This window comes from Lutra lutra, chromosome 13 (genome assembly GCF_902655055.1).
Source record: "Lutra lutra chromosome 13, mLutLut1.2, whole genome shotgun sequence".
In the NCBI taxonomy this organism is placed as follows: Eukaryota; Metazoa; Chordata; class Mammalia; order Carnivora; family Mustelidae; genus Lutra; species Lutra lutra.
Window position 1 is genome coordinate 43847704 of NC_062290.1, and position 16184 is coordinate 43863887.

The 16184-nt window shown below is 34.7% G+C and overlaps 1 protein-coding gene across 7 annotated transcripts in view; it reads left to right on the forward strand.

Moving 5' to 3' along the window:
• Window positions 1–16184, forward strand: part of CNTLN (centlein) — a 301590-nt gene that overhangs the window by 270448 nt on the left and 14958 nt on the right. The gene's annotated exons all lie outside the window — the stretch shown is intronic.

A 16184-nucleotide genomic window follows, 5' to 3' on the forward strand; every position in this document is an offset into this window, starting at 1 on the left:
TACTAATTTGCAAAGATCTATGTACCCCTATGTTTATTGCAACCATATTTATAATAGCCAAATCGTGGAAGCAGCCCAAGTGTCCATCAGTGGATGAATAGACAAAGAAGATGTAGCACATATTTATACAATGGACTGTTACTGAGCCACAAAAACGAATGAGATAGTGACATTTGCAACAACATGGATGGATATAGAGTATAATGCTAAGCAAAGTTCATCAAAGGAAGACAAATACCATATGATTTCACTCACATGAGTAATTTAAGAAACAAAACAAGTCAACAGAGAGAAAAAGAGACATACCAAAAAACAGATTTTTAACTGTAGAGAACAAGCAGATGGTTACCAGAGGGGAAGTGGGTGGGAGGATGGATGAAATAGGACAAGGGGATTAAGAGTACACTTATGATAAGCATTGAGTAATATATAGAATTGTTGAATCACTATATTATAGGCCTGAAACTAATATGACACTGTATGTTAACTATGCTGGAATTAAAATTGAAAGAAACTGACATAACACAGCAGTAGAAATTTATTTCAATATATGAAATATTTTTAATCCATGGAATTTTTATAAAGTGAAATTTTAAACTACAGAATCACATAACATCACTACTTACTGTCTCCTTTCCCGAATAAACCCCCTGTTATTTGAATCACTCAATTAAATTTGCCACGTATATATATGTGTGTGTGTGCATATTCTAAAATATATTATTTTATATATATTAATATATTAGTGTTATCAAATCAGTTTTTTTTTCTGGTTTCTCTCTCTAGATTGGTAGGTAGTTTGGCATCTCCTAAGCCCTCAGTAGAGACTTCTCTGCTCAACATAGAGTATTTTTAAATCTACTTACCTCCATAGGTATTGATCTTATTTATAAGAAGTAACATTCCTGAGCTTATAGATTGAATATAAGATGGCAGATAACTGGATCTTATGTATAATGTCATATTCTTCATTCCTCTAAAAATAGGAGCTTATGACATTTTATGCCATGTTAGTAGTACCCCATTTAGAACAAATCCCTTACTTTGTTTCTTTGGAAATCATAGATACCTTGAGAATTTTCTCATTTTAAAAATATCTACAAAATGAGGGGCGCCTGGGTGGCTCAGTGGGTTAAAGCCTCTGCCTTCGGCTCAGGTCATGATCTCAGGGTCCTGGGATCGAGCCCCGCATCGGGCTCTCTGCTCAGCAGGGAGCCTGCTTCCTCCTCTCTCTCTGCCTGCCCCTCTGCCTACTTGTGATCTCTGTCTGTCAAATAAATAAATAAAATCTTAAAAAAAAAAAAATAAAAATATCTACAAAATGAATGGACTAAAACATTTTTTCTGTTTTATCTCTTTTAACAAAGGTTTCGATGGATATAAAGTCAAACCAATAAACCTTGCCTCAGAGGAACCCAAATGATTGCAGAGTATTAAATTTAGTGAACGTAATTTACCTTTTTCAGATTTAAAGATGTTGTTTCTTCCAAATACTTGTTGAATAGTCTCACTCTTTAATTTCTGATAGCACTCTCATTGAATATTGTCATTACTCGTGATGTAAAACCATTTTTATTATGACTTTTAGCTTCATAAGCCTTTGTTCTTTGTTTTCTGTTCAGATTAGGGTTTTGTTTGTTACAGTTTTAGCCAAGATATAAAATATGAAATACATAATTATAAGATTTATTTAAATGCCAATTATTGTTTTTTTTCTGAAATATTCTCTGAATGTGTCCTTTTGATTTTTTATTTATTTTTTAAGATTTTATTTATGTATCTGACAGAGAGAGACACAAAGTAGAGAAGAAACACAAACAGGGGGAGAGGGAAAGAAAGAAGCGGGCTTCCTGCTGAGCAGAGAACCCAATGCGGGGCTGGATCCCACGACCCCGGGATCATGACCTGAACCAAAGGCAGACGCTTAACGACTGAGCCACACAGGTGCCCCAGAATGTGTCCTTCTTAAAAAGAATTGATAACCAAAAGTTTTAAAAATAGAAAAATGAATTTTATAATTACATATCTGATTATTATAGACGATGAAGTTTCATGACCTTCATGATAATATAATGGGTATACTTCATCACAGAAAATAATTTGGCAAAAATTATCCTTTAAAAAGCAAGGTTTTTGTTTTTGTCCAAGGATTTGAATGATATTTAATGATTAATTTCTAATTGTTGAAGAGTGACATACTAATCCTTCGTATTTTTCACCAACAATGATGTAGAGTATAAATGTCTTAATAGATAAATTGAGAATTGCTGTGGTTTCATGTCCTTGTAATTTGAGTAACCTATTAAAGATTATATAATAGGAAAAGATAAAAGAGATCAATAAGCCATTTTTAGTACTCTTTCAGAACCTTTCCATTTAGTTTCCATTTGGTATTGGAGTACCTATCTTAGAATCAACTGATTTTATTGCCTTTGAATAAGATGCATAATTTAGGGCCCTAAATTTATTGCATCAAAGTCTTGGTGAGGGTGGGGCCCAATAAGCTGAAGTTAACAAGTTAAGTGATTATTATGCATAATACAGTTTTTAAAACACTTCCTTCAATTGTTTTTATCAACTGAACCTATATATGAGTTGGTGTTTAATCAAAGCCTAATGGTAATTTGAAATTTGTTTTTCTTCACTGTGATTTAGAGCCAGTATGTAGTTGATACTGGCACTATTTCTGCTGCTTAATCCATTTTCCTAATAAAGGGCAACCGGCAACTAATGCCAAACCAGAAACATTGGCAAAGACTGGACATTTGGCTCTGAGGAATGAGATGACTACCATCCTTCTCTTCTTTGCACACATGGCCCTAGGACCATGTGGAAATGCCGAGGAGCCGCTAGCTGAGGCTATATACTGTCAGTGACTTCCTAAATCTTTACTGTGCTAGAGCTCAGCTTTTGGAATATTTAACACCTTTCATAGTTTGACACCATCGTGCCTAGAATCTAATCTTCCCACTACTCCAACTTTCCCCCATATTGTGTTCATTCCTGCCTTCGCACACGTTCTCCTCCCCACTGAACACGTTGTCATTCATTATCCCCAAAGCACTGGCACTGGCATGTTAATAAGACTCATTCAGTTCTCAAGGATTTTAATTTAATAAATAAATTTCATATTTAATATAAATTTCATATTTATATAAATATAAATTTAATATTTATTTAATAAGTAAAATTTAAATTTAATGATTTTATATCTGGCTCAAGAATGGTACTAGACAGGGGCGCCTGGGCTCAGTGGGTTAGAGCCTCTGCCTTCGGCTCAGGTCGTGATCTTGGGGTCCTGGGATCGAGCCCCACGTAGGGCTCTCTGTGCAGTGGGGAGCCTGCTTCCCTCTCTCTCTCTCTGCCTGCTTCTCTGCCTACTTGTGATCTCTCTCTTTCTCTGTTGAATAAATAAATAAAATTAAAAAACAAAAAAAAAGAATGGTACTAGACACATAATCACTGATTAGATTGAAAACTCTGTGAAGGCAAGAGCTGGGCACATTCCTTAAAGAGCATAAAGAATGTGCACAGTTCCTACATGGAACATTGTGATCACCAGGACTCCTTCTGTACAGAGCTTATTAGGGTATCATGTAAACAGAAGTACTTAATAAATATTATTACTAGTATTAATAGCAATAATGTTTGTTCTGGCCCTGTTGTGGAATCTGTGTTCCCTTTAGTCTATGCATTTTTCACAGGGCACAACCAGATTAGAGAAGAGGTGGAGTGACCATCTGTTCTAGATCAAGTCTTGAATATGGAATTTTGCCCGGGGGTGAAATCAAGCGCTTTGAGTGTATGTGGCGGAGCTGAGACTTTAAATCCTCCTAGTAACTGAATAAAACACACGAGGGAAATTCCTAGAAGTATTTGCTCAGTTTGATTGAGCCCTGATACAGGCTTGTTAATGTGCTTATATGTGTGAGTCATATGCCAGATTCTAGCTTCTCAGTGGTTTTTGTTAGCTCTGAAATAAATATCAGCCAAAGAACAACATTTAGCTGGAAGCTTAAGTCATTTAATTACCAATATGTGCTTGCTTTGGAAAGATTTAGTAAGATGTTTTGGGCATATAAATTTCTTGCTTCTTTAATGAGAACATTTGTGGAGCACTATAATTTTATTTTTATATGTACAGTTTGTTAATACTTAGGCACTGATCTACTCTCTTAATTATGATTTTTTTCTGTTCTCTTTTCCCAACTTAAATGAGATAGAATTGACATATCACACTATATAATTTAAGGTGTACAGTGTGATGATGTGGTATATGTTTATATTGTGACATGTTTACCATAATAAAGTTAGTTAACACAACCATCACACCTCACATAATTACCATTTTGTTGTTGTTGTTGTTCTTATGGTAAAGAAATTTAATATCTACTCTTATAGCAACTTTCAAGTATACAATACAGTTTTGTTAACTGTAGTCACTATGCTGTACATTACACCCTGGAATTTATTTTTCTTACAACTGGTGGTCTGTACCCTTTGACCAGTGTCTCCTTCCTCCACTCCTCAGCCCCTGGAATCTGCTGTTCAAACTCTTCTGTGTCTATGAATTCAGCTTTTTTAGATTGCACAGGTAAGAAGCATCATATGGTATTTGTATTTCTCTGTCTGACTTACTTCACTCAGTATAGTGCTCTCAGGATCCATTCATGTTGTCACAAATGGCAAGATTTCCTCCTTTTTATGGCTCTATAGTATTCCATTGCATATGCATATGCAATGGAGTATTATAGATGGAAGAAAAATATATATGAAATATATGAATGAAAGAAATTATATATATGATATACACACATACATACATACATACATATATAATGTTTTCTTTCATCTATTCATCCATCCATCAATGGACCCTGAACTCTGAGGTTGTTTTCATGTCTTGGCTATTGTGAATAATGCTGCAGTGAATATGAGAAGGCAGATATTTCTTTCAGATCCTGTTTTCATTTTCTTTGGCTATATTCCCAGAAGTGAACTTGCTACATCATATGGTAGTTCTAATTTTTTAAGGACCTCTATATTTTTTTCCATAATGGCTGTACCGATTTACATTCCCACCAAGCATGCACAGGATTCCCTTTTGGTTCCATCCTTGCCAACATTTGTTATCTCTTACCTATTTGGTAATAGCCATTCTAACAGGTGTGAAGTGATACATCATTGTGATTTTGGTTTGCATTTTCCTAATGGTTGTTGGGACTGAGTACCTTTTTATGTACTTGTTGGCCATTTGTATGCATTCTTTGGCAAAATGCTTATTCTGATCCTTTGCCCATTTTAAATTGGATTGTTTGGATTTTTGCTATTTAGTTGTATAAAGTTTAAAATTGGGACGTATGATGCCTCAAGTTTTGTTCTTTCTCAAGATTGCTCTGACTATTCAGTCTTTTGTAGTTCCACATAAATTTTAAGATTTTTTTTTAATTTGTGAAAAAAATGCTATTGGGATTTTGATAAGGATGCCATTGACTCTAAAGATGGCTTTGGGTAGTATGGCCATTTTAACAATATTAATTCTTCATATCCATGAGTATGGGTTATCTTTCCATTTATTCACATTTTCTTCAGTTTCTTTCATCAATGTCTGATAGTTTTCAGTGTATAGATCTTTCACTTTCTAGGTTAAGTTTATTACTTAGATTTTATTGTTTGGAGCTGCTATTGGAGATGGGATTATTTTCTTTATTTTTTTTTAAAGATTTTATTTATTTATCTAACAGAGATCACAAGTAGGCAGAGAGGCAGGCAGAGAGAGACGGGGGAAGAAAGCTCCCCACCGAGTAGAGAGCCCGACGTGGGGCTCAGTCCCAGGACCCCAAGACCATGACCCGAGCCAAAGGCAAAGGCTTTAACCCACTGAGCCACCCAGGCTCCTCTATTTTCTTTATTTTTTAATCAATGTTTTGTTGTTAGTGTATAGAAACACAACTAATTTTTAAATGTTGATTTCGTATCCTACAACGTACTGAATTTGTTGGTTAGTTTTGATGATGTTTTGGTGGAGTCTTTAGGATTTTCTATATATAATATCATGTCATGGGCAAATCAAGACTTTTTTACTTCTTCCTTTCTGATTTGGATGTCTTTTATTTCTTTTTGTTCCTTAATTGGTCTAGCTAAGACTTCCAGTACTGTGTTGAATAAGAGTGGTGACAGTGGCATCCTTGTCTTGTTACCAATCTTAGAGGGAAAGCTTTCAGCCTTCCATTGTTGAGTATGATTTTAGCTATGGGCTTGTCATAGGACCTTTATTATGTTGAGGTATGTTCCTTCTATACCCACTTTGTTGAGAATTTTTATCATGACAGGATGTTGAATTTTGTTAAATGCTTCTTCTGCATCTACTGGGATGATTGTATGATTTTTGTCCTTCATTCATTTAATGTAGTATGTCACATTTATTGATCTTCATATGTTGACCCATCCTTGCATCCCAAGGATAGATCCCACCTAATCATGTGGTATGATCTTTTTAAAGTACTGTGAAAATTTGTGCAGGAGAAATGCAGTGGTTAAATCTTCAGGGAGGCAAGAGGGCTATCCTGGTCATTGGTTTCCTCAGCAGCAAAAACTGATGAGGTCCTCTGCAGGACAGGCCACTGTGAACTGAGGTTGCTCCTGCTTGCATGGCTGACACTGGTACCCCTAGCTCTTCTTCCTGGTTCCAAGCCATCTCTGAACATCTCAGTTGAGCCAGTTTCTGGGTGAGATGAAATTGCAGCAGGTCCTTCATGCAGTGCATCAGAAGTCTGGGGAAGCTGGTTGCTCACCTTACTCTTTCTTCTCCAGGGAGGGGAAGGAATTGTTGAAACTTGGAGTTCCCTCTCTGTGCTGAGCCACACCAGCCTGGGTGATAGGCTGATACAAGCAAAGTGAGGCTGTCCTTTTCTTTTATGTTTGTTTATTTTCAGGTTTTTGTCCCACTGGGTTTTGGGACTTTAAAAGGAAGGCATATGCCCTCTCCTTCTCCTTTCCTTGATATTACTGGCAAGAATTTAGTTATGGTAGTGAGCCATCTTAGACTATTGAGACAAAAGCAATATCGACTTAGGAATAAGACACAGATGCCTCTTTCATTGCTACTATTAATATTTGTTCTACAGATTCTTGTAAATGCAAATACACAAGAAAAATTTATAATTATGGGATAATACAACCAAAATGTGATTGTCAGTCACATGTTTTTAGACGCAAATAGGCTAAGAGAATCAACTCATGAACTACTTTAACTAACCAGATAATTCAGCAATAAGGTCTAAACAAGGTCAACAAACAAAATAAAGTGGACTTTACAAGTAATAATATATTTTAGAATGCTATTTTTAAATTTCTGTTTACGTGAATAAAACATGACTCTTAAATACCCAGAAATAAATCTTTCAGGAAATGCAAGAAACCTGTAAAGCAGACTAAAAAACACTAAAAGCCATAAAACAGAACTAAGTAAATGGAAGTAAGTATTGTTTTCTGAGGGGGAAGAATCAATACTGTATATATGAGAATTTATTCCAAAGTTAATCTAAATGGCAGTGCAGTCCTAGATACTGACAAATTGATTCCAAAAGAATAGCTGAAAAGTAGGAATAAAAATGACTGATGAAAAAGAATGAACAGAGAGAGGAAGATTTTCCCTAACAAACACCAAAACATGCTATAGGGTTATGGTAAATAAAACATCATGATTACTGTAGAAATAGATGAATAGAACATTAGACAGGATAGAATTCCATCATTTCACATTCCCACCAATAGTGCACAAAGGTTCCAATTTCTCCACGTTCTTGCCAACACTTGTTATTTTCTGTATTTTTTATAGTAGCCGCCCTAATATTTGTGAGGTAACATCTCAATGTATGAACTTTTAAAATTTTTTATTCAATTTATTTAATCTAGACAAAGAAAAACAGTTCACACAATTTTCCCCTCCTGCCCATCCCCGCCCCCCCACCTCATGAAACCACCATTCTGTTCTCTGTATCTATGAGCTTGGTTTGGTTTTGCTTAGTTTCCACACATGAGATCATATGGTATTTGTCTTTTTCTCTCTGACTTCTTTCATTTAGCATAATGCTCTCAAGGTCCATCCATGTTGTCACAAATGGCAAGATTTCACTTTTTTAAATAGATGAATAGTATTCTATTGTGTATATATACACCAAAATTTCTTTGTCTACTCGTCTATCAATAGTCATGTAGATTGTTTCCACATCTCAGTTATGCTAAATAATGCTGAATTGAATGTAGGGGCACATAGATCTTTTCAAAATAGTGTTTTTGTTTCCTTTGGATATATATCCAGAAGTGGGATTGTTGGATCATGTGGTAGTTCTCTTTTTAATCTTTTGAGGAACTTCCATACTGTTGTCCATAGTGGTTGTACCAATTTAAACTCACACCAGCAGTACATAGGGGTACTTTTTTCTTCATATCCTCACCAACCCTTATTTCTTGTCTTTTTGATAGTGGACATTCTATTGGCTATGAGGTGATATCTCATTTTGCTTTTGATTTATATTTCCCTGATGATTAATGATGTTGAGCATGTTTTAATGTACCTATTGGACATCTGCATATCTTCTTTGGAAAAAGGCCTATTCAGGTCTTCTGCCTAATTTTTAATCAGATTGTTTGTTTTGTGTTAAGTTGTATGAGTTCTTTGTGTATTTTGAATATTAGCCCTTATCAGATATGATTTCCAAATATTTTCTCCCATTTAAGAGGTTGCCTTTTCATTTTGTTTATGGTTTCCTTTGCTGTGCAGAAGTTTGTTAGTTTGAGGTAGTCCCACTTAAACACTTTTGGTGTCAGAATTTTAAAAAAAATCAAAACCTATGTTAAGGAGTGTATTGCCTATGTTTTCTCCTTAAAGTGTTATGGTTCAGGTCTTAACTTCGTGTCTTTAATCCATTTTCAGTTAATTTTTGTGTATGGTGTTAGATAGTGGTTGGGTTTCATTCTTCTGCATACGGCTGTCCAATTTTCCCAACACCATTTATTGAAGAGACTATCGCTTCTCCAGTTTTATTCTTATCTCTCATCATAAATTAATTGACTGGGTATTTATGGGTTTATTTTGGGGATCTATATTCCATTCCACTGAACTCTGTGTCTGTTTTATGCCAATACCATATTGCTTTGATTACTGTAATTTTGTAATATAATTTGGAATCAGGGAACATGATACTTCCACCTTTGTTCTTTTTTCTCAAGATTTGCTTTGACTATTTGGAATCTTTTGCAGTTCAATGCAAATTTTAGGATTGTTCTATTTCTGTGAAAAATGCTATTGAAAGTTTGATTGGGATTGCACTGAATCTATACAATGGCTAGTGTGGACATTTTAACAGTATTAATTTTTCCAATCCATGGAATCCAAACCATGAAATATCTATCCATCTCTTTGTATCTTCTTCAATTTATTTCATTAATGTCTTACAGTTTTCAATGTATAAGTCTTTCACTTTATTCATTAAATATATTCCTAGGTATTTTATTCTTTTTGATGCACTTATAAGTGGGATTTTTTCATAATTTTTCTTTCTTATACTTCATTATTAGTGTAAACAACAGTGACTGGTTTTTGTGTATTGATTTTGTATCCTACAACTTTACTGAATTTGTTGGTCAGTTCTAACAGTTTTTTTGATAGAATGGTTAGGATTTTCTATGTATAATATCATGTCATCTACAAATAGTGACAGTTTTACTTTTCCTTTCCAATCCAGATGCCTTCTCCCCCCTAATTTCTCTGGCTGGACTTCCAATACTATGTTGAATAAAAATAACAAGAGTGGGCATTTTTGTCTTGTTCCTGAGAGGAAAAGCTTTCAGCTTTTCGCCTTTGAGTATGACCTTAGCTGTGGGCTTCTCATATATAGCCTTTATAATTTCAAGGTACATTCCTTCTATATCTGCTTTGTTGAGAGTTTTTATCATAAACAGATGTTGAATTTTGTTAAATGCTTTTTCTGCATCTGTTTAGATGATCATGTGTTTTTATCTTTTCTGTTGTTAATGTGGTATATCACATTAACGATTTGTAAATGTTGGGCCATCCTTGCATATATGGGAATAAATCCTACTTTACCATGGATGTGATCCTTTTCATGTATTGTTGAATTCAGGTTACTGATACTTTGTTGAGGATTTTTGCTTGTATGCTCATCAGGAATATTGGCCTGTAATGTGTGTGTATATGTGCTGGAGGGGATATCCTTTTGTGGTTTTGGTATCAGGGTAATACTGGCCTCATGAAATATGTTTGGAAGAATTTGACCCTCTCCTACTTTGAAAGAGTTTTAGAAGAATTAGTATTAATTCTTAGTCGAATGTTTGGTGGAATTCACCAGTGAAGCCATTTGGTTTTGGACTTTTGTTTGCTGGAAGGTTTTGATCACTGATTCAGTCACCTTGCTAGTAGTCGATCTGTTTAGATTTTCCATTTTGATTCAGTTCTGGTAGGTTGTATTTTTCTAGGAATTTATTAATTTCTTCTGGGCTGTCTTAACTTGTTGGCATATAATTGTTCATAGTCTCTTATGATCATTTCTATTTCTCTGCTATCAGTTGTAGCATCTCTTTCATTTCTGATTCATTTTCATCCTTTCTTTTTTTCCTGATGAGTCTAGCTAAAGGTTTGTCAATTCTGTTTATCTTTTCAAAGAACCAGCTCTTAGTTCCATTGATCTTTTTATTGTCTTTTTAGTTTCCATTTATGTCTTCTCTAGTCTTTGTTATTTCCTTCTTTATAGTTTCTTTGGACTTTATTTGTTTTTTGCTTTCTAATTCCTTGAGGTATAAAGTTAGGTTCTTTATTTGACACTTTTCTTGTTTCTTGAGGTAGGCATTTATCACTATGAACTTTTATTTTTATTTTAGTTTTAGTTTTAGTTTTTAGAAAGCACACACAAGGTGGGGAGCAGGAACAGAGGGAGAGAGATCTCAAGCAGGCAGTGCAGTGTGGAGCCCGATGCAGGGCTCAGTCTCATGACCCTAAGATCATGACTTGGTTAGAAATCAAGAGTCAGAACCTTAGCCAACTGAGCCACCCAGGTGACCCTGAACTTTCCTTTTAGAACTATATTTGCTGCATCCCATAAATTTTGGTATTACATTTCCATTTTCATTTGTCTCAAGTTATTTTTTTTTTATTTCTCTTTTGATTTCTTCTTTGTCCCGTTGGTTATTCAGTAGCGTATTGTTTAAACTTCATATATTTTTGAATTTTCCAGTTTTCTTCATGGAATTAATTTCTAGTTTCATATCATTGTGGTCAGAAAAGATGTTTGATATGATTTCAGTTCTCTTAAATTTATTAAATTTTGTTTTGTGCTCTGGCATGATGTATCTTAGAAAATGTTCCATGTGCACTTGAGAAGAATGTGTATTCTGTTGGTTTTTGGATGGAATGTTTTGCAAATATTTGTTAAATACATTTGGTAGTATGTCATTTAAGGCTAATGTTTCCTTATTGATTTTCAATATGGATAACCTATCCATTGATATAAGTGGTGTTAAAGTCCCCTACTTTTATTATGTTACTGTCTATTTCTTCCTTTAGGTCTATTAATATTTGTCTTATATATTTAGATGTTCCGAGGTTGGGTGCATAAATATTTACAAATTATGTCCTCTTGTTAGATTAACCTTTATCATTATGCAACACACTTCTTCATCTTTTTTTTTTTTTTTTTTAATTTATTTGACAGACAGAGATCACAAGTAGGCAGAGAGGCAGGCAGAGAGAGAGGAAGGAAATCAGGCTCCCTGCTGAGCAGAGAGCCCGAAGCGGGGCTCGATCCCAGGACCCTGGGATCATGACCTGAGCCGAAGGCAGAGGCTTTAACCCACTGAGCCACCCAGGTGCCCCACTTCTTCATCTTTTACTGCAGTCTTTGTTTAAAGTCTGTTTTATCTGATGTAAATGTAGCTACTCCAGCTCTCTTTTGGTTTCCATTTGCATAGAATATCTTTTTCCATCTCTTCATTTTCCATCTTCTTACATCTAAAGTTTGTCTCTTGGAGGAGATATGATGAGGGTAGTTTTTTCCATTCAGTCAAACTAGTTTTTTGATTGGAGAATTTAGTCTACTTACATTTAAAGTAATTATTGATAGGTATGTGGTTATTGTTATTTTGTTAATTGTTTTCTAGCTGGTTTTGTAGTTCCTTTCTTGCTTACTTTCTTTGTGGTTTCATGATTTTCTTCATATATAAGGCATACTTATACTCTTTTCTCTTTATCTTTTGTGTATTTACTATAGCTGTTTTTTCTTGTGCTTACATGAGTCTTACATATAAGAGTTTATATCTATAACAGTCTGTTTTATTTTGGTAACAACTTACGTTTGATCCCATTATAAAGGGCAACATTTTTATTCTCAGTCCATGTTTTGTTTTTGATGCCACGTTTTACATCTTTTTATCTTTGTATCCCTTAACTAATTTTTGTAATAATAGCTATTTTTACTACTTTTGTTTTGTAACATTCATACTAGCTTTGTAAGTAACTAATCTTTGTAAGTAACTTATCTGTGGTTTTGATTTGCATTTCTCTGGTGAGACATGATTCTTTATGTAGATAATCCTAAAGATTTATAAAACAGCTAGTAATATTAACAAGAGAGTTTAACCATTTCATGCAATATAAGGTCAAAGTACAAAAATCAAATGATTTTTATGTATTAGCAATAAACAGAAAATGAAAAAGAAAATTTTCAACTTACAATAGTATTAAACAAATTCTTTAAATAAATTCAATACCAAATGTTGGAATGAATGTGGCGAATGGAGAATTTTCATCTACTGTTGGTGGTGCAAGATTTGGTGGAAAGCTCTAAAAGTTCTAATAAATAAAACATTCACCTACCATATGACTCAGCAATTCTACTTCTACATATTTACCCAAGAGAAATGAAAACATATGTGTACAAACATACAGACAAATATGTACAGCAAAATTTATAGCAATTTTATTCATAATAGTCAAGAACTGGAAATATTAGGGGAAAATGCATTTTGGAAAATTCTCTCTTGATTTTAGAGGGGTAAAATCATCATTACCTCACCTCTGTCCCTTGGAATCATGCAGCAGACAAGAATGAGAAACAAAAATTCAGCTCCTTTTGACAGTCAATGTAGATCAGAACTAAAACTCTGTATTTCAGAATACATGGAAGAACTGAAAAAGAGGTAAGATTGGTGAAAGCATGCAAAGGACACAGAAATAAGACACCATGTAAAGAAGTCTTAGGTCCTCCAGACCTCTGAAAGATCAAGACCTCTTAAAAGATGGAAGTTCACATGAGGTACAAATCCAATATCCACTATTTGCAACAGTGGAACAGGTCTACAGTGGTTTGTGATAGCCGTCCTAGAACTGGTTTGTTTCCATAAGGAAATAGGGCTTAATGAAAAATAGCAGAGACAAGGAATATCTGAAGGAGCCCGCTTGTCTCATAGTAGCCAAGAAAAGAGATTCCTTACATTGTGAAACAAAACAAAACAAAAGGCAAGCAAATCATAACAAAAATAACCTGGCAAATGGAATTCATCAAAAAAAAAATTAAAGTAGTATGTAAAATTTCACTAGCCTAGAACATACCACAGGACTTTCTTCTGTGTAACTTCCTATAATTAGATGGATCTAGGAAAAAATCTTCTCCTTCAAAAATGAGTCCAGAGAAATGAACCAACACAGTATCTATGCAAATGTACTAGAGTAAGAATGGAGAAAGACAGAAAAAGTAAGTGGCAGGAAAATAAGTCTCACCACAGATAAGTTGCCACAGAGCAGCTGAAAATTTTGAGTATAAATTTGAAATATTAATGAAATAATTTCCTCTAAAAAGCCCATGTTTAAGGTGGAATTAAATGTAAGAATTTGGGGAAAAGATGCTGAGACATAGGAGCAGATGGAAGCAAGATAGCAGGCAAAGCAGGGAAGTAAAAGAAAAGAAATTATCTCATGAAATACATATATTGCTGGTCTCATATAAATGTGTATGTGTCAACAATTACAGTTTGGGTGTGGAAGAAATTGCCTAGGAAGAGGCATCAGAGAAAATTCTACAGTATGAAGACTTTGTGTATCTTGAGCAGGGTGATGGCTCTATACATTGTCAAAGCTCATTAAACTAAACCCTTAAAATGTGTGCACTATTTCTTTTATAATTTTGCCTCAGTTAAAAAATAAAGCATATTAGGGGGAAAAGGATTTATGAAGCAAATGACAAAGATTCAACATATGTATAATTGGAGTCTTCAAGGAACAAAACAAATAATGGAGCAGAACAGATATTGAACCTATAATTCAACAATAATTTCCCTCCAACAAATAAATAAGCTGGCAAGAGCAATAAGCTAGAAAGAGAAAACTTAAAAATGATCCTAAGAAACACAAATAAAGAGTTAACGGGAAGGGAACACCATGGTCTTCAATTAGGGAGACTCAGCATGCTAAAAGGTTACCCTGACACGGATGGAATTTAACATGATTGAAATAAAATGACTGGTAAGATTTGTTTTTTAGGGGGAGGGAAACTAGACAAGGTTCACATGGAGGTTCATGTGGAAACCAAACAAGCAAAAATTACCAAGAGAAACCTGAAAAAGAAGGGTAGTAAGAGGGAACTAGCCCTGCCAGATGTTAACATTTATTATAAAGCCTTACTAGTTTAAATGAGTTATAAAGCTTCATTAATAAAAGAGAGATGGGACAAAAGAGAAAGTCCAGACACTGACCTAAACACATATGAGACCAGTGGGAGAAAGGTGAACTTTATTTCTTTTTTTTAAAGATTTATTTTATTTAAGAGAGACAGAGAGAGTGGGGCCAGGAGAGACAGAAAGAGATGGAGAAAGAGTCTTTTTTTTTTTTTAAGAATTTATTTATTTATTTGACAAACAGAGATCACAAGTAGGCATAGAGGCAGGCAGAGAGAGAGGAGGAAGCAGGCTCCCTGCAGAGCAGAGAGCCCGATGCGGGACTTGATCCCAAAACCCTGAGATCATGACCTGAGCCAAAGGCAGAGACTTAACCCACTGAGACCCCAGGTGCCCCAGGGAGGGAGAGTCTTAAGCAGACTGTGTGCTGGGTCTGGAGCCCCATGCAGGGCTTGATATCACAATGATAAAGGCATGACCTGAGCTGAAGCCAAGAGTCAGACATTTAACTGACTGTGCCACCCAGGCACCCTAGTTGAACTTTTTAATAAATGGTTGTAGGATGACTGATTTTATGTAATAATTTCTAAATGATGACAAATGGGTAAAAAACATATAAAAATGAAAAATAAAATCTTACAAGTAACAGAAAAAAATTATGGTGAGAAAATGCATTTATATATATCTCTTTGTGGAGAATGCTTTTTGAAGTATCACACAAAATTCAAAAGTGAGAATGAAAGGAAAATCATCATTGGATATTAAAAGCATAAGAAATAGTTTTTCCGGGATGCCTCAGTTGGTTAAGCCTCTGCCTTCCACTTAGGTCATGCTCCCACAGTCCTGGGATTGAGTCCCTTATTAGGTTCCTTGTTCGGCAGGAAAACTGCTTCTCGCTCTGCCTGCCGTTCCCCCTGCTTGTGTGCTCTCTCTGTCTCTGACAAATAAATAATAAATGCAATCTTTTTAAAAAAAATATTTTTTCCTTAGCATGAAACACTAATTACTGTGGAAAGAAAATACAAAGTATGAAAAAATTTGGGTAGGCACAGTAGACAAATGTAATATCCAAATATGTAAACAACTCCTATAAATCGCTAAGAAAAACAGAAAAAAAATGACCAAAGAAATGTAATTATCTCTTAAGGCTGATGTTCAACCTTTTTTTTTAATCAGAGAAATGAAATTTTAAAATACAGTGGGAAAACAAACTAGTGAAATCCTAGATTGGTGTTTTGCTAATGGTGTGGAGATACAGGTTCTTTCACATGTTCTTTGTGGAGGTGTATCTTGGGACCATCTTGGAGAGGGAAAAGATTAAGTAACAGCTTTCAAAATTAGAATTAGACAAATTCTTTCGTCCAGCAATTTCACTTCTAGAGATATATCCTAGAGATGCAAAATGTATACTTGATTTATTGTTATTTATTGCAACATTGCTTGAGCTGGCAAAAGACCAAAAAATAACCCAAACATTTAGCTAACCTGTTGTTCTC